This window comes from Hypanus sabinus, chromosome 4 (assembly GCF_030144855.1).
Source record: "Hypanus sabinus isolate sHypSab1 chromosome 4, sHypSab1.hap1, whole genome shotgun sequence".
NCBI lineage: Eukaryota > Metazoa > Chordata > Chondrichthyes > Myliobatiformes > Dasyatidae > Hypanus > Hypanus sabinus.
In genome coordinates, this window is record NC_082709.1 from 153,757,694 (window position 1) to 153,778,368 (window position 20,675).

The 20,675-nt window shown below is 41.4% G+C and overlaps 1 protein-coding gene across 1 annotated transcript in view; it reads left to right on the top strand.

The window, feature by feature from the left end:
* cd247 (CD247 molecule) overlaps positions 1-20,675 on the top strand; it is a 107,502-nt gene that overhangs the window by 26,960 nt on the left and 59,867 nt on the right. The window lies entirely within an intron of this gene.

A 20,675-nucleotide genomic window follows, 5' to 3' on the forward strand; every position in this document is an offset into this window, starting at 1 on the left:
ATCCAAAGCCACAGCTCGAATGTTTAACCTGTTTACAAATTTGGCTTCATCCAGGTTTTGCAGCCAGTAGACTTTGCTGTACTTTTCTGTTTTTGTGGTGTGAGTGATGTGAATCTTGGCAGCAAACTGGAAAAAAAAATCTACGAAGCTTCAAAAGTTACTTTAAGAAGCCAATATCTTTACACAAACAATGTGTGCAGGTTCCTTTTAAGACCGCCAATCATATCACCAATTTTCCAGCAGATAATTAGATTCAATGTGCATGGTTTGTCCATTTATAGAGCATAGAACTGTACAGCCAGGAACTGTCTGTGCCAGCCATTGTGCCAGGTTAAACGAATCCCATCTGCCTGTGCAAAGTCTACACTTCTCCATTCCTTGCCTGGTCATGTGCCTGTCTATGTGCTTTGTAAATGTTACTGTGGTATCTGCTTCAACCAATTCTCCTGACAGCATGATACAGGCACCTACCAGTGTCTGTGTAAAAATAAAACTTGTCTCATAAATCTCCATTAAACTTTCTCCCTCTCGTGTAAAAGCTATACCCTCTAGTATTTGACATTCCTGCCTTGGGGAACAGACTCTATTCATCCTGTTTATGCCTCTCATAATTTTAAATACCTTTGTCAAGTCACCCCTCAGCCTCGGATGCTCCAGAGAAAATAATTCAGATGTATCCAACCTCTCCTTATAGCTATTCAGGCAACATCCTGGTGAACTTCTCTTACATCCTCATGTGCTTCCTGTAATGTGGTAGCCAGTACTTCACACAATTCTCTAAGTGTGGCCTAACCAAAGTTTAATGCAGCTGCAATGTGATTTGCTGAATTATGTATTCAGTGCCCCGACCAGTAAAGATAATCCTGCTGTATGCCTTCTTTACTACCCTATCAATTGTTTCACCACTTCTAGGGAACTATAAACTTTTACCCCGAGATCCTTCTGTACAGCAATGTTCCGTAAAGTCCTGCCATTTACAGCTTACTTTCCTCGTACATTTGACTTATAAAATTCCAATGAACTTTGATGTAAGGCTTGACAGAAAAGTACACTTGATGACTGATAGATAATTATCAATGCAAACTAAAATTATAACTACACTAATCCAATATTACAATAAGGGAGTTAATTCATTTATAATGTATAATTTTAAGAAAATAAAAGAAGGAAAAATGCACTTAAAAAGCATTAAGTAGAAGATAATATGGGCAACTAATATATAGAAGTAATCCTGCCTGTGAAGTTGCCAGTAATCTATTTCTGAGTTCATTGCTTAGACAGGTTTCTTCATAGGTTGACACATAATTTGGGAGCTCACAAAATTCTTGGTATTTTTAACTGTAAAAACCTTCTGTTTTTAACCGAATGATGACAGAAGCTGTTGAAGAGTTTTTATTGTGTGAAATATGGCCTAACTCACCATTTTAAATAAATAAGAGTTGAGAAATTGCATAAAAACTCAGAATCATACTCTGAACAAAATACAGTATTTTATCTGTGTTATAGTTAACAATTTCTGTTGGGGAGTAGTAGTATATATGAATTAGATTTGGAAAGCTACTGTGCAAGCACATCTTGTAACAGGCCAGCAAAATGTCATTTAAAAGACAAAAGATTTAACTGAAGATATTGAACACGATGTATTTGTTTAAATGAGGTCTTTATTGGCTGAAAGTTGCCGGCAATTGAAGTCAGTAACTGTACGTGGTATTTATCACAAAAGCCTTTGATTTTAAAATGTAGTTCTTTTGTAATTCATGTTTTATTCTTCTGCACAGTACATTGGGTAAATTGGGATGTGGCTGTCATAAAAGCACCTAAATTTTATTGAAATTTAATGCACTAGTTTAAATATTTTGTGGCCCTTAGTAGTTATAAAGAGCGAAAAATTCACCATTTTAAAGACTGACTTTTTTCTGTGCACATGTCAATTTAAGTGAAGTCCATTGAGATCGCCTGATCCAAGGTTGACATATTGCTCCATTGTTGTGTCATGAATAAATTCTTCAGAGCGCACAAGGTCTTAAAAGAAGTTTGTATGATGTGTGGAATTCTGGTTTCATTTACTTTTTTCCCTTAAGAAATTCCAGGGAAAGAGCAAAATTAATCCTGCAACGCTAATGGAGTATGATAGCCACACTTTAGAATGAGCCTTTGGAAACATTTCAACTTCAAATTTAATTATCAATCAACCATACACGAATTCAGCCGAATGAAACAGTGTTCCTCTGGGGCCAGGGTGCCCCAACAAGAATGGCTGAGTTTAGCATTAATAGAAATAGAATCAAATGATTTTGCGACAGTGCCGTGTTTTACTTTACACTACTTCAGGTCTTTAGGAACAGAAGAGTTTGGTCACAGGTCATCAGTCTATATTGCAGCTGGGGTCCAGCTTCTGCCCATCAAGCACACAGTGCAGATTACACCCTGACTCAGGTACACTGAGTTCATGCCCAAGGTCACATCCGTGCCTGGATAGTGAATCCATAGTGTCACTTACACATACAATGTTTCCTTTTGATTTCTGCATTATCTTGTGCAATAATTGCTGTCATATCTTTATTAATCGTAATGCAGGTACAGTCAGGGCAGTCTGTCAGATGCAAAGTGGCTTCAGGTGTCCATTGACAGAATAATGTTGCACAATTTGAATTTGGTTCCAAGTCTACGAGAGTGGAAGAGCAGGCTGTCTGGCCTGCAAGTCTGTCCAGCCATTCGACATGATCATGCCTCAAGTACTCCTCTGTGCCAGTTCCCCAAAGCCCTCATTTTATGAAATGATGTGAAACATAGTTCTTTTTGGAATTCTTGCGCTAATCGAATTTTGCACAGAGTGCCCGCAATTCCAACTCTTTCCGAAGACGAGCAGTGATACACTTGGCACCTGATCAGCTTAATGTGGCTTCTTTTCTGCTTAATTTGGAAAGTTATTTATGCAGTTATGCATGGGTGTTTTTTAGGAAACACCAAAACCTGTATGTGGGAGAATCATCTTGATTTCATTTGTGACTCATTTATGGACACCCATGATAACCCAATCAAGCACAATCAGTGAAGAATATTTCCATATGAAGCCTCCCACTAATGCATCCCACCCACAACCCACCCTATGGATTTCCCAATGTGACAGCTTGTTATCTTTTAGTAATTATGTCACTTGTTAGAACTTTCAAAAACACAGAATATGTACTTTGATGATACCAAATATGGATATATCTCCATAAGCTGAATAGTTATGTTAATCAGCCTGTGTTATTAAAACAATGCTGTTTTATGATTTTCGAAAACACCATCTTTCAAAATAAATATATTCAAAAAAAATTTAGCATCCCTTTTCTTTAAAATTATGTGCTTGTTGCAATATTACCAAGCTATTTAATAATCTGTTGTGGGAATTTAGAACACACACAATTTCCAGTTTCTTTAGGATTCAATTGTTAAAATTATTACAATATTTTTGAAACATCTTTCTGACTTGTTTGACTATAATTTCTGAAAGATTGTTTCAATTGTTTCTTAGTTTTAATTTTGCTTGATCTACATTTCATTTAATTCTATAATCCCAGGAATTACCTTAATTTCACAGTTCTGAAGCAGTTTATTCATCAAAACGATGACTCCTTAAAAAATCAGCTTTAATGTTTTTTCATTAAAGATTGATGCTTCTCGTACTATTGGTTGTACTTTAAGTTATCTATCTTAATTCTGTTTAGACTTGTCAGGCGCCAGTGCAAGGAGCCACACTTGAAGTATGTTTTCTACTTTTCTAACCACATTTCAAGCTCCTGTACAAATTACTTCTTGCTAGTGTTATTCTGAATATTTATTCTTCTATTCTTCTTTATGCTAATTATATTTTAAATTCTGCAACATAATTACTAATGGTACAGCAGAATTAATGCCCCACAATACCAGAGACCAGTGTCCAGTTCTGACCTTGGGCACCGTCTGTGTGAATTTTGCACATTCTTATTATGTCTTTGAGATTTCTCAAAGTGCTCCAGTTTCCTCCTACTTTGTTAAGCCATACAGACGGCCCCTGTAAATTGCCGTAAGCGAATAGGTGAGTGGTAGAGTGTTTGGGTTTGGGAGGGTGCGGGTGTGGGTAAGCAGGAAACTACTTGTTTGACAGGGATGAAAGAATAAAATTGAGATAAATGTAGGAAATGTGTAATTGATTTTCAGTGGGCTGTAGAACCTGCTTACATGCTGTGTCTCGCTAAAACTCTGTGGGTTCCTATGCCGCTTAGACGATTTATATTTGCTACTTTTCTTGCATTTCTTTGATGAAATACGCTGAGTTCCATGTCCAGGAATCATGTGTGTCTCACAAATTACCAGGTGTTACTTTGACACAAGAAGGTGGCTATCACAATACTCACTTTTCATGTAATTTCCATCAAATATAATTTCTGTGTATGTGGTTGCAATAGAGTGTGACGTCCATATTCCTCCATATTTATGAGTTTAGTCATTTATGACTTTGATGGAAATGTCTTAAGCTATGTTAAAATTCACTTAGTTTTTGAGGTTTGGGAAAACTACAAAATGATCTGTTTTCACAATGTGAAAGCATAGGACTGATTAGAAAAATATAAAATTTCTAGAACTGTTTCCTTTATATTTCTAATGGCCTCTTCAATATTTAAAATAAAATTACTATTGTTTTTCTTTAAAATAAATTGAACATACTGTATGTGATTATCATTGATGCTATTAAGATTATCTAATTACAGAACTATCAGTTTGGTTGGTAAATTTCAATACTGGGTCACATTTCATGGAACTGACCCCTGCTTGTGGCCACCCACTGAAGCTGCATCGACCAGTGTGACTTTTGGGCTCTTTCCAACCTTGCCACTGCGTTTGCTCTGAAATGTTAAATGAGCTGCGAGTGGTGACAGGCTACACCAGTGCAAACTGAAACCCTTACTGCAGTCAAAAGCCATTTCATTGTTCCCAAACATCTCCGATGATTGGACATCCAGGGATCATTGTAAAGGACTTAAATCATTTTAAAAACAAATAGAGCAGTAAACTAATTTTCCCTCCAATTGATGAATCCTACAAAAAAGCTCATTTTGTGCTGAAGATGAGGCTGTAAATGCAGGATTAGGCCATTTGGCCCATTGATTTGATCTGCCATTCCATCAATGCTAAATTATTATCCCTCTCAACCCTCTTCTCCTACCTTCTCCCCATAACCTTTGATACCCTTACTAATCAAGAACCTATCAAGCTCCACTCTTAATATACCCAATCACTCGGCCTCCACAGCTGCCTGTGGCAATGAATTCCACAAATTCACCACCCTCTGGCTAAAGAAATTCCTCCTCTTCGCTGCTGTAAAAGGACATGCTTGTATTGACAGTTCTTACGTCACCAGTTATACATTGACTTATCTACTTGATATACATTAAATAAAATAAAACCACATAAATTAAAGTAAAATAGACATATTTCATTTTCAGAGAAGATCAGCAGCCCCATTCAAATGATTGGGCCACTGTTGATGTACCAGATGTGGTTGGTGTAAGGCTAGGAAGACAAATGAAGAATAGGTGATTGGGTGCTGAGCCTCGGGTAGAGGGAGCGATCAAATGTAGCCACCTCAGATCTCCAGTTGATTCTCTCATTCTACACTGCAGTGCACTGGCATTGCAGTTCAGAATATGCTGAAAATCAGCTTTGCAGATAATCAACAGTATGGAGTTGTTGACTAAGCAGCTGCTCATCTGATCCATTCCAAGTGTCAACAGCAGAGCCATGCAGACTAATTTGGAATTGAAAAAGCATCTGGTACTTTCCCAGCATATATGATGAATAAACTCTTCTCGGCCATCCAGCTTTACTTGCAACTTGGAATTGTTTATATAAGAAAGCAAAGTTTGTAATAGGCAATGAAATAATGGCAAATATGACTTTAAAATATCATGAGATGCAGCAATATGATACAAGCTTTAGAAATGTTATATAACCAATCAACTTTTCCATTCTTTTCGCAAGAATATCGATGAGTATGATTTACCGAAGTAACAAAAATTTTTTAACCTTTTAACATTAGCTACCTTTGAGAATTGATTTCACATTACTTCATAAAATTAAGTTGATTTTTAATTAATTCTTAACTGTTTACGATCAGTAAAGCTTTTCATTTCAATCCATTTCTTCTACAGTTATTTTTGTATTACTTTCTCGAACCTATGCAGTAGGGCTTGTCAGACGTGGTATAAAGGAAATGTAAGTTTGAGATTCTGACAAAGATCTTCGGAGTTCTTGTTCTAATTAAAGTTATTATCGTTACACGTTGGTATATCAGTATAATTGAATCAAATTTTATCAAGCACAGGAACTCCCATGAAAGGGATACATTGTTTGTTTGTTGGCAATAGTACATATCTATGTGCACTAAATATATAGCAGTCAGACTTCTTCTGTAACAAAAATACCTGTTTATCTTTGATATAAAGGGTTCATTTACGATGGAAAATTGTGCAGTGAAATGCACATTTTAATATCTGTACTTGGTATCCAAATTCAGCAAGATCACAAAAGCTTATAAATATAAAGTTTTTTTAAAAAAAAGTTTCTTCTGGTTAATAAAATGATCTTGATAGGTAATATCTTTTATTTATTCCACATTTTGATTTATGTTATTAACAGAAGACATTTTATTTTGATAACCTTAAGTATGAACAAATATCAAACAATGAAATTTACACATTTATAGCAAAATTAAAGTTACAAATACCACACGTAATGTAAGTAAACAATTTTAGTATAATAGCTTTCACTATTTTAATCTATAAACATAATTACAGTGAGATATTTTAACATTTTATTCCCTTAATGAACATGAAACTTCAATAAACTGCACCTCATTACATGGCACTTTCAGGTTTGGTAAATGCCATCCAGACAGAAATTAGATGGATGTTAATTTCCCTGATAGTGCATGGACTATGTAATTCAGCTTAATGAAGCTTTTGAAAGTGCAAAGAAATTTAGTGAAATGCAGCTGTAAATTTCTTGGATGAAAATGTAGGTGGTATGATTAGTAGATTTGAAGACAACACAAAAATTGGTGGAGTCACAAAATGGATTGTCTGAAGGTACAGAGAGACATGGATCAGCTGGAAATTTGGACAGGGCAGTGGCAAATGGAAGTTAATCCAGACATGGAAGAGTTAATGTACCTCGGGAGGTCAAATTCTGTTAGGACATATAGTGGAAATGTCAGGGATCTGAAGAGTGTTGATGCACAGGTGATCTTGGAGCGCATGTCCACATTTCCTCATATGAGGCAGCGCAGGTTAACAGCACAATAGATTGGGGCATTGTGTATTAGGGTTGAGATGTCATATTGCACTTGTGCAAAATATTGGTTAAGCTGGTTTATTATTGTCATATGTACCGAATTACAGTGTAAAATCTTGTCTTGCATACCATTCATTCATTACACAATGCATTGAGGTACTATCGAAAAGTGATTAGAGAACGCAAAATGAAGTGTTAGTTATAGAGAGAGTGCAGAGCAGGCAGACAGTAATGTGCAATAACATAATGAGATAGACGGTGACGTTAGGAGTCCAATTTAACAAACTAGGGACTTGGTCAATAGTCTTGTAACAGCACAGTAGATGTCATTAAGTCCAGTGGCATATGCCTTCAGGCTTCTGCATCTTCTGCTCACTTTGAGGGAGGAGAAGAGAGAATATCTGGGGTTATTGTTGTCTTTGATTATGCTGGCTGCTTTCCCAAGACAGTAGGAAGTTTAGACAGAGGCCAAGGAGAGGGGGCTGGGTTTCATGATGCACTAAGCTGTGTCCACAACTCTTCGCAGTTTCTTGTGGTCTCAGGCAAGGTGGCTGTCATATGAAGCTGAGAGACATCTGGATAGGATGCTTTCTATGATGCATTGATAAAAAAGAAAATGCTGAGGATCAAAAAGGACATAACTGATCTTAGCTTCCTGAGGAAATAGATGGTGATTTTCCTTGGCCATGGCATCTGCGTGTTTGGGCCAGAACAGGCCTGCAGTGATGTTTGCTTTGAACCCTCTCAACCTCAGGGAGTAGAGTAGGGACTAAGGACAGCTTGTGGAGCACCAGTGTTCAGGATAACTGTGGTGGATATGTAGCTACCTAAGTTTACTAATTTACTGAGGCAGCTCTATAAAACTGTGGCTAGGTCACACTTGGAGTACTGTGTGCAGTTCTGGTCGCCTCCCTATAGGAAGGATGTGAAAGCATTGAAAAGGTATAGAGGAGATTTATCAGGATGCTGCCTGGTTTAGAGATTATGCATTATGATCAGAGATTAAGGGAGCTAGGGCTTTACTCTCTGGAGAGGAGGTGGATGAGAGGAGACATAATAGAGGTGTACAAGATACTAAGAGGAATAGACAGAGTGGACAGCCAGCGCCTCTTCCCCAGGGCACCACTGCTCAGTACAAGAGGACATGGCTTTAAGGTAAGGGGTGGGAAGTTCAAGGAGGATATTAGAGGAAGGGTTTTTACTCAGAGAGTGGTTGGTGTGTGCAATGCACTGCCTGAGTCAGTGGTGGTTTAAGAGAAGTTTAAGAGACTACTAGACAGGTATATGGAGGAATTTAAGGTGGGGTTTATATGGGAGGCAGAGTTTAAGGGTCGGGACAACATTGTGGGCTGAAGGGCCTGTACTGTGCTGTACTGTTCTATGTTTTATGTAGTCAGTCAGTCAGCAAGTCAAGGACGCAGTTGCAAAGGGAGATGTTGAGTCCCACTTCTAGAAGTTTGGGGGTGAGTTAACTAGGAATTATTATATCGAAGGCAGAGGTGTGATCAATAAACAAAAATCGAATGTAGGTGTCCACTGTTCAGATGTTCAGGGCCAAGGAGATGGTGTCTAGACCTTTGTCAACAGTAAGTGAACTAGAGCTGGAGGTAATGTGTGCCATGCCTAGCCTCTCAAAGCTACCAGGCATTAAGGTATGTTCAGGGTGAGTGATGACATTCCAATTCCCCTTTACTTGAAAATGTTAGAAAGCATTAGGCTCAGCAGGAAGGGATGCTGCTCAACTTCGCTTGTAGCCCATTATTGTAAGCAGAGCCACGCTTGGACTCAGTTTTGAACTGGCACTGTCCCTTGGCAGACCTGGTAGCTTTGCAGAGTCAGATCTTGATTTCTTGTATAGGGTCATCTGATTTGAACGTGGCAATCCTAGACTTCAGTAGGCAGTGGATCTCCCATTTCATCCGAGTTTCCCAGTTCGGAAATACCTGGATTGTCTTCTTTGATACACAGTCCTCAAAACACTTGTTGACAAAGTCCTTGCTAGTGGCAACTTACTCAACTAGGCTGTATATGGTGTTTTTGAACATGGACCGGTCTGCTGACTCAAAGCAGTCGCATAAAAGCTCATCTGTGTCTTCAGACCAGTACTGTATGACTTTCAGTAATAGATTCTTCATGTATCAGCTTCTGTTTGTACACTGGGGTAAGGAGCATAGCTTGGTTGTCTGATTTACCAAGATGTGGGTGAGGGGTAGATTGGTGGCGTCCAAGGTGATCACGTAGCAATGGTCAAGGGTGTTCAGACTTCTGGTGGAACAGAAGATATGTGGAAACATTTTGGTAATCGACTCTTGTAGCTAGCCTGGTTGAAATTAGCAGCAAATGGGCACAGCACCTTTTATGCATACTTTGAAAGGGAGAATAAATCTACACCTCTGCAAATCCCTGCAGCATCTGCTGACCCTGTGATCTCTGTCTCAATGTCAGAACACCTTTCAAGAGGGTGATGATGCATCTCGTGGGGCTCTGATAACCTGTGCCAACTAACTGGCAGGTGTGTTCAAGGACATCTTCAATCCCTTACTGCTATAGTCAAGAGGTCCACACCTGCTTCAAAAAGGTGACAATCATATCAGTGCCCAAGAACAGCAGGGTCAGCAGCCGCAACAGCTATCGTTGCGCTCATATCTACTGTGATGAAGTGCTTCGAGAGGTTGGTCATAGCTAGAATCAACTCATGCCTAAGCAAGGTCCAGGACCCACTACAATTTGTTTGTCACCACAAGAGGTCTACAGCAGATGCAATCTCACAGGCTCTCCACTTGGCCTTAGATCACCTGGACAATAGTAATACTTACATCAGGAATGGATGCTGTTTATTGACTAGAGCTTAGCTTCAATACAATCATACCCTCAGTTGTAATCAAAAACTCCAAAACCTGGGTCTCTGCACCTCCCTCTACAAATGGATCTTTGAGATCCTCACTGGTAAACCAGATTGGAAGCAACATCTCCTCCTCGCAAACAATCCACACTGGTGCATCTCAAGGATACGTGTTTAGCCTGCCACTCTAGTCTCTCTACACCATGATTGTGTGGATAGGCACAGTTCAAATGCCATCTATAAACTTGCTGATGACACAACTATTGCTGGCAGAATTTCAGATGGTGACGAGGAAGTGTACAGGAGTGAGGTAGATCAGATGGTTTGAGTGGTGTCACAGCAACAACCTTGCACTCAATGTCAATAAGTCCAAGGAATTGATAGTGGACTTCCGGAAGGGGAAGTTGAGGGAGCACACTCCAGTCCTCATTGAGGGATCAGAAGTGAAAAGGGTAAGCAGTTTCAAGTTCCTTGGTGTCAACATCTCTGAGGATCTATCCTGGGCACAACAGTGGCTATATTCCATTTGGAATTTGATTAGGTACACACAAGTATTTATGGATGTACCATGGCAAGCATTCTAACTGATCACATCACCGTTTGATATGGAGGAGCCTCTGTGCAGGATCGGAAAAAGCTACAGAAAGCTGCAAACTCAGCCAGCACCGTCATGGGCACTATCCTCCCCAGCATCAGGGACACCTTCAGGAAGACCGCATCACCCAGGACGTGTCCTCTTCTCATTGCTTTCAAAGAGGTACTGGAAGACACACTGAATGTTTCAGGAACAGCTTCTTCCCCTCCACCATCAGATTACGGAATGGACAATGAGCCCACAGACACTTCCTTAGTACTTTTTCCCTCTCCTTTTGCAACTTAATTTATTTTTTATATGTACTTCTGACTGTAATTTATAGATTTTAATACCATGTGATCACGATACGTGCCATTGATATGAAACATGATTCTCCTTCTGAGGGGAAATATTAAAATTATAGAGTATGTGTTTGTATTACTTAAATAAGACAAGGTTTTGAGATTTTCACCAAGACGCAAAATTAAATGGCTTGTGTAGTTGTTGTGTTTTCGGAAACTTGCTACTGAAACAAGACAGGGAGACTTTCACAATTGTGGAACCCCCTAAATTGTCTCATAACAGTGATGAACAGTATGATGTGAGTCACTGTGGTCGTGTGTGAGGTGTCTGACAATTTCCACACGATGACCAATTATCTGTTTTTGTCATGTTGATTGAAGAATAAAGAGCCTGACGTTTGCATCATGGGAACTTTTGCCCTCGAGAGGGAGAACAGGACTCCATTTAGATTCACAGCATCATACAGCATATATTATGGCTGAAAACATTTTTCCTCAGATTCCCTTGAAGCCTCTTGTACCTCACCTTATACCTATGCTGTCTGGTCTTAGATTCTTCTGCTATGGTTCTTACTCTCTACCCTTATTTAGCTGAAGGATGGCATCTCTGACTCCTCAGCATTCCCTCAGTCTCACTGCTGTTTCAGCCTGAATTTTTGTGCTCAAGTATTCGGACTGGAATTTGAAGATGCAACCCTCTGAAAATGCAAACAGTAGGGATATGATGACACCGTTAACGAGAGAATTCTTGCTGCAGAGGTTTCTATTGAACATTGAACTTCAGAACTCTGGATGAGAGAACATGTTATAAAAGCAGAGGGTGAGCGAGTTAAAGTTTTTCACTTTGGAGTGACAGGATGAGAGGCAATTTGATAGAACTGTGTAAGATTATAAGTGGTATAGATAGAGTGGACAGACAGCACCTTTCTCCCAGGGTGATAAAGCTAATACTAGAAGAAATCTTGTTTAGGTAAGTGCTTGGGGTGGTGGTGGAGGTTGATACATTAGGAAAAAGGCATATAAATAAAAGAAAACTAGAAGGTTGGGCCATGTAGGAAGAGAAGGGTTAGATTGATCGTGGAATGGATTAAGGGGTTTAATACTTGAGCACAAACGTTGTGAGCTAAAGAGGTCATGCGGTACTGTACTGTTCTATATTCTATGAACTTTTGGAGAAATGAAGACTGAAGATCAGGTTGCTTGACATCTTATGTGCCTTATGTTAGAGAAAAGATCAACAGGGTGACCATCACTAAACTGGTTAGGAAAGTAAGGAACACTGATTGTGCTAGCTCATAGGAGGCATGAGCCAAGGTACAGCATATGGTTTCCTTGACCTCTTGGATCTGAGGATTTCTCTTCAAGTGGTGCCAGGAATCTGCAACTTTCTAGACAAAGACTACCGTGCTGGACCTGGTCCTCCTTGTAACCAGGGGTGTGAAAATGAGTGGATCATTCTACCATGTTCAAACAGGAATGTCCAGGGTCTCCAGTTAATTGCACCAATTTGCAGAATGCAAGCCATTGGTCACCAGGAGCCAAGCAATTACCTGCGATGACTTGAACGGAACGGGGCCCTTGGGACTGCATCTCCAGCTGGCTTCTCATATTTGCAGTGTGTCATCAGCTGCACACACAGGGCTATCTGTACATCCCCAGATCAATCAGTGGCATTCATAAACAGTAAGGGATTCCATTCGATAAACATTCAACTTGCAACCACAAGTAAAGACTCACATTAGTGCAAAGCAGTTTCACTGAAACCGGTCACGATGCTTTCACTCTGTAGCAGTTCAGTCTCCCTGGCCTCTTTCAACATGCAAGAGGTGACTGCTGGGAGACAAAGGCTACCCACTTCAAACAGCATTTCTTGACGCTGAGATACCACAAACTGACATTCCGAAACTTCTTTGCACCCCCACTCCAAATGTACGTTGGAGTTACTACCAGGCCTATTGTTCCAGAAAAGAGGGCAGAGAAAGCATCGGTTACGTGTTTCTGTGTAGCCCGTTTCAAAACCTGCCCCTGTAGCTCAGAGTAGAATAGCAAACAAACATGCTCTGCCTTTTCATATCTGAGAAACATTCTAAAATATTCCACGTGCAAAGAACTGCACAGCTGCTCTGCAGGCAAACAGAACACATGTCTTTCTTGCAGTAGTTTGCCAGGATGTTGGTAAAGCTTGAATTAGTTTCAACTACTGTATCGGCTCAGTTAGGAACTCCTACATGTAAGTCTGAGAGGCACCTTTTGAACTTCAGGGAGATGTCCAGCTCTAGAACAACTGCATCGTAACGGGAGGGATCACTTAGTGTTTTCTTTGCCTGTTAGATAGTTATTCAGGAGGTTGAGGAGCACCTCAGGGAAACTAGGCAGAAAAAACTTCTTGCAAACGAGTTCGGCCCATCGAGTCTGCTCTGCCATTCCAACATGGCTGATTTATCATCCCTCACTCTGCTTCCTCAGCACTACCCACCCTCTTCCCACCTATTTTTGTATCATCTGCAAATGTGGCCAAAATACTGTCAACTCTTTCATCCAAATCATTGGCATTAATGTGCAAAGAAACGCTCCTGAAACCGACCCCTGCAGAGCACCTCTGGTCACTGGCAAGCAACCAGACCTCTGGAACCTCTGGCATTCTCAGGCACACTGCTGGTGTTTTCCACAGTGAAGACGGATTCAAAATACTTATTAAGTTTGTCTGCCATTTATTAGTCCTTCATTAGTACATCTCCTGCATCATTTTCCAGCAGTCCAATAAAACGGTTTGGACCCTATTTGATGTTATTGGCTAGCTTATCTTCATATTTCATCCTTTCTCTCTTTATGGCTGTTTTTAGTTGCCTTCTGTTTGTTTTTAAAAGCTTCCAAACCTTCTATTGTCCCATTAATTTTTGCTATATTATATGTTGTCCTTGAATTCCTGTGTCAGCCACAGTTGCCTCATCCTTCCTTAAGAATACTTCATCTTTGGCATGCACCTTTCCTTCACCTTCTGAATTTCCCCCAGAAACACCGGCTATTGTTGCTCTGACATCATTCCTCTCAGCTCCTCTCACAAGACTCCGTAATTCCCTTTACACAACTGTAAGGCTCTTACATCCAATTTTAGCAATCTTCCTGCATATTGAGATCCCCCATGGCTAACATTGCTCTTATTACACATGTTTTCTATTTCCCTTTGAAATTTATACCCTACATCCTGGCCACTGTTAGGTGGGCTGTATATAACTTCCATTGGGGTATTCTTTACCCTTCCAGCTTTTAACTACCCGCGAGGATTCTATATCTTCTGATCCTATGTCATCTCTTTCTAAGGATCTGATTTCAGTTTTTACCAACAGAGTCATCCCAACTCCTCTGCCTACCTGCCTATCCTTTCAATACAATGTGTATCCTTGGATGTTAAGTTCCCAACTATGATCTTTCAGCCATGACTTAGTGTTGCCTATAACATCATACCTGCGAATCTCTAACTGCACCACAAGATTATCTACCTTATTCTGTGTACTGTGTGCATTCAAATATAACACCTTTAGTCCTGTATTCAACACCCTTCTCAATATTTCCCCCATGTTACATTTCAACTTAGCCCACTGACTGCAATTTTGCCCTGCCATCAGCTGTCCTTTCTCACTACACACTGCATCAACTTGTACGCCAACTGCCTCATCCTCAGCCCTATCACTCCAGTTTCCAGTCCCCTACCAGCTTAGTTTCAACCAGCCCCAACAGCTCTAGCAAGCCTGCTCACTAGGATATTGGTCCCCTTTGAGGTCAGGTTTAAATTGACACTTTTGTACAGGTACCTTTCCCAGGAGAGATCCCAATGACTCAAAAATCTGAAACCTGACCCTCTACACCACCTTCTCAGCCACTCATTCATCTGTACTGTCAGGAATTCCTGCTCTGACTAGCACATGGCACTGGGAGCAATCCAGAGATGACCGCTTAGGAGGTTCTGCTCTTCAGCCTCTTCTTATACTCACGGTACAGGACCTCGTCCCCCTTTCTACTGTGCCACTGGTGCCAATTTGCACCACCACCTCTGGCTGCTCAATCTTCTGCAGCTGCTCTGAGGAGGCAACACACCACCCGGGCAACCACAGAATCTGCCGTCCATCCCCCGAACTATCGAGCCACCCATCACTATCGCTCTGTCTGACTTTACCCTTCCCTGCTGAGCCTCAGAGCTGGCCACAGTGCCATTGGTCTGCCTGCTCTGCTGTGCCGTGATAGGACTTCACCCCCCGCAATATCCAGAGGTGTATACGTTGCTACAGGGCAACCCTGCACTGACTGATTACTTCCTTCACTTCTCCTGGTGTCACCCATCTGAAGCCTGCACTCTGGGTGTGACCACCTCAGTAAATGTCTCATCGATGAGGTTTTCAGCCTCCCAGATGGTCCTGAGTACACCCAGCTCCAGGAGGTTGAGAGCACTTCCTGCAGATGTAGTCATTAGGATGACCACTAGGTACCCTGTCACAGGAGGAGCATTCTATTGCTTGAACTACCATCCTGCCTACAGAAGTTATATCTCTGACTTCTCAAGCTTAAGTTTTAACCTGCACCTGTTCTTGCCCAAGCCTGTTGAGCCAAAGCCTGACCACTCTAATACTGGTCCACTTAAACCTCACTTCTTTTTATTGGACCTCGCTAAGTTTCTATTCACTCAAGCATTCTCCTCTTCTGTGGACATCCCAAAAGGCTCCGCTCATTTTTTTTCAAACTGACATGTAATGTACTCAAGAAACAGTCTTCATCTCACTCCCAACAAGCCCTGCTCACTTTTCAAAACTGGTGTGTAAAGTCCATAAGAAACTGCCTCCAACTCACTCTGCGATCTCCCACTCTGCCAACTCAATATCAAACATTCTAAATTCTTCATATGCAATACAAGGTATCTGTATGTTTATACTCTAAATTGGAAAATCAGGTTCGCTTTCACATGCTGGGCTTTATAAATGTCAATTGATCTAGAAATGATTTAAGCATCCTTTAATTTCAAGATTTTGCCAAGTTTCAAAGCATTGGGAGTAATATTCACAAAATGCTGAAGGAACTTAGCAGGTCAGACAGCACCTATGGAAAGGAATAAGCAGTTGACATTTCAGGCTGAGACTCTTTATCAGGACTGGAAGGGAAGGGGGAAGAAGCCAGAATAAGAAGGGAGGAGGGAAGGAATATAAACTTAAAGGTGACAGATGAAGACAGGTGAATGGGGGGGGGGGGAGAAGTGCAAAGATGCAAGCTGATAGGTGTGAAAGGTAAAGGGCTGAAGAAGAAGGAATCAAATTGGAGAGGAGAGGGAAGAAAAAGGAGGGGCACTGGGAAGGTGACAGACTGTAAGCAGAAAAGAAAGCGGGGAGCCAGAGTGAAGACCCTTCAATGCAGTAGGTGCTGCCTAGGATTTACCAACCAGAAAGTTCCTGCTTTTTTCTGTTATCTGTTTACAGTTGTTTTGTATTGACTCACGAATCTACGTTCTTTCCATTTAGTGTTTTTGAGTGCACCCCCACACAAGCTACACACTGCACAGACGAAACTCAATAAACCTGGGGCTTCGTGATGGAACAAGATGTGAGAAGAAATGTATTTCAGTTTTCACTGCGATCTTCAGAAACTTGACTCCCAATGATAAAGAAAAATAATTTTAAGAAGTGCCCTGATGTAAAACTGGCAGTTGCTTTTAGTTAGATTGCATCAGTTATGGCTCATTTGGTAACGTTTTCATAGATATTACAGTCAAACCCTGGCAGTGATGCAGAGTTGGAGATGTCATTTATATGAGAGAAGTTATACAAAACCATTTAAGACTGAAGACCATAAGATATAGGAGCATAATTGGGTCACTTGGCCCCACATGTCTACACCACCATTCCATCGTGGCTGATTTATTATCCCACCCTGTCTCCTCCACATAATGTTTGACGCCTGACTTACAGAGAGCCTATCAACCTCTGCTTTAAATATATTCAGTAACCTGGCCTCCACAGCTGTCCGTGGAAATGCATCCCACACATTTACCGCCCTCTGGCTAAAGAAAGTTCTTCTCATCTCTTCATGGATGCACCTCTACTCTGAGACTCTGCCCTCCGTTCCTATGTACACACACCCTCTGGGCTTTCAATATTCAATCAATTTCAGTGCGATCCCCCCTCATTCTTCTAAACTCCAGCAAGTACAGAGCCACCAAATGCTCTTCATACATTAACCCTTTCATTACCAGAATCATTCTCATAAATTTCCTCCGGACTTTCTCCAATGCCAGCACATCTTTTCCTAGGTGAAGGGCTCAGAACTGCTCACGATACTCCAAGTATAGTCTGACAAATGCCTTATAAAATCTCAGTGTCACACCTTTGCTCTTATGTTCTCATCCTCTCGAAATGAATGCTAACATTGCATTTGCCTGGCTTACCCCCAACTCAATCTGCAAGTTCGCCTTTAAAGATTCCTGCTCAAGGACTCCCGAGTCTTATTAGACTGCTGATTTTTGAATTTTCTCCCCATTTAGAAAATAGTCTGCCTTTATTCCTTCTACCATATTGCATGACCATACACTTCCCTACACCATATTCCATCTGCTACTTTGCAAATTCTCCCAACTGTCCATGTCCTTCTGCAGACACCCCACTTTCTCAACAATATTCGCCCCCTCCAACAATCTTTGTACCATCTGCAAACTTGGCCACAGACCCATTAATTCCATCATCCAAATCATTGACATATAACATGAATAGAAGTGGTTCCAATACTCCCTGATGAGAAATACCACTTATCACCAGCAGCCAACCAGAAAAGCCTCATACTCTTTGCCTCCTGCCAACCAGCCAATGTTCTATCAATGCTAGTACCTTTCCAGTAATACCATGGGTTCTTGTCTTGTTAAGCAACCGCAAGTGTGGCACATTGTCAAAGACTCTCCTTTGTCTGTCCTGCCTGTTATTTCCACAAATAATTTCAACAGATTTGTTAGGTAAGATTTCCCCTTAAGGAAACCATGCTGACTTTGGCCTACTTTGTCATGTGCCGTCATGTAACTCGAAACTCCGTCCTTAACAGTTGACTCCAACATCTTCCCAACCATCTTTCTGTCTCCCTCCCTTCTTAAAGAGTGAAGTGACATTTGCAATTTTCCAGTCCTCAGGAACCATTCCAAAATCTAGTGATTCTTGAAACAGCACTACTAATGCCTCTGCAATCTCTTCAGCTACCTCATTCAGAACCCAAAGCTGCAATCTACCTGGTCCAAGTGACTTATCTACCTCCAGACCTTAGTCTTCCCAAGCACCTTCTCTTTAGTAACGACATTTACTCCTGGCCCTTGGCACTCCTAAATTTCTGGCATACTGCTCTTGTCGTCCACGGTGAAGACAGATGCAAAGTACTTAGTAAGTTCATCCACACTGTGCTTTCCAATTGCTCTGAGAAGCTCCAGCCATTGCTTTTCTACCACTATCCTTGCTAGTCTCTCCTTCCAATCAATTTTGGCCAGTTGCTCTCTCATGCCTCTGTAATCCCTTTGCACATTGTAATATGGAATCATCTGACTTTATTTTCTCCCTTTCAAACTGCAGAGTAAATGAAGGTCACTGTCTTCTAAGGGTTCCTTTACCTTAAACTCCCTAATCTAATCTGGTTCATTATATCACGCCCAATCCAGTACTGCCTTTCTCCTAGTGGGCTCAGACACAAGCTGCTCTAAAAATCCATCTCATTGGCACTTTATAAATTGCTTGGCATCCAGCACCAACCTGATGGTTCCAATATATCTGCAATTTGAAATACCCCATGATGATTGTAACATTGCCTTTTTTACATGCCTTTTCTATTTCCTGTTGAGATTTTTATCCCACATCCTGGCTACTGTTCAGGACCTGTATCTAACTCCCATCAGGGTCTTTTCACCCTTGCAGTTTCTGAACTCTACGCACAGGGATTCTACACCTTCTAATCCTACAGTATGTCACCTCTTTCTAATGATTTTGATTTCATTTTTTACCAACAGAGCAGCCCCACTCCCTCAGCCTTCCTGCTTGTCCTTTGATATAATGCATATCCTTGACTGTTAAGCTCCCAACTGTGATCTTCTTTCAGCTATATTTCAGTGATGCCCACATCATCAGTCTCTAACTATGCTACAAGACCATCTTATTCCCTGTACATACTTACAAATATAACACGCCCAGTCCTGTATTCATCATCCTTTTTAATTTTGCTCCCATGTTACACTTCACCTCATCCCTTGACTGCAATTCTGCCCTGTCATCTGCCTGACCATCATCACAGTCTCACAACCCTCTGCATCAACTTGTATACCAACTGACCCATGCTTAGCCCTATCGTTCTGGTTCCCATCCCTGTACCACCTTAGTTTAAACCCTCCCCAATGGCTCTAGTAAACCTGCCACAAGGATATTGGTCCTCCTCGAGTTCAGGGATAACTTGTCCTTTTTGTACAGGTCATAGCTTCTCCAGAAAGATCCCAATGATCCACAAATCTGAAACCCTGCCCCCTGCACCAGTTCAGCCACTTATTCATCTGTACTATTATCCTATTCCTGCACTGACTAGCAGGTGACACTGGGAGCAATCCAGAGATTACTACCTTGAGGAACTTGTTCTTCAGCCTTTTCCTAACTCCCTACACTCACTGTGCAGGACCTTCTACATTCTATCCCTGTCATTGGTGCCAATGTGCACCACGACTTCTGGCTGCTCACTCACGCCCTTGAGAATCTTCCGCAACCATTCTTAGACATACAGGGCCTAGCACCAACGAGGCAACACACCGTCCCGGCTTCTCTTTCGGGGCCACAGAATCTCCCGTCCTCCCCCTAACTATTGAGTCTCCTCTCACCATCATTCTGCCTGGCTTTACCCTTTCCTGCTGACCCTCAGAGCCAGCCAGAGTTCCACTGTCTGGTTACTGCTGATATGCCCTGATAGGTCATCCCCCTCAGCAGCATCCAACAGGGAATATTTGTTGTTGAGAGGAAAGCCACAGGGGATCCCTACACTAACTGATTACTTACTCACCCGTCCTGGTAGTCACCCATCTACTATCTGAAGCCTACACCATAGGTGCCTCAACCATAAACAACGTTGTTATTGTACTTATATTGTATGAATAAAGTATCGCCCAGCAAAGAGACAACGGCAGAGCAATGGCATTCAGTACCTACGGCCACCTACACAAAATGCGGGAGAAACTCGGCAGGTCAGGCAGCATCTATGGAGACGAATAGATAGTCGACGTTTCAGGCTGAGAATTTTCTTCAGGACAGAGAAGGAAGGGGGTAGATGTCATAATAAGGAAATGTGGGAAGGGAAGGAGGCTAGTTGGAAGGTGATAGGTGAAGTCAGGTGGGTGGGAAAGGTCAAGGGCTGGAAAAGAAGTAATCTGATAGGAGAGGAGGGTGGAAGGAGGGGACACGAGGGTAAGTAATAGGCGGGTGAGAAGAGATAAAAGGCCAGAGTGGGGATGGGCGGGGGGGGTGGGGGGAAGAATTTGCTTACAGGAAGGAGAAATTGAAATTCATGCCATCAAGTTGGATGCTACCCAGACAGTATATAAGGTGTTGCTCCTCCACCCTGAGGTGGGCCTCATCTATTGTATTGTAGTTATGAT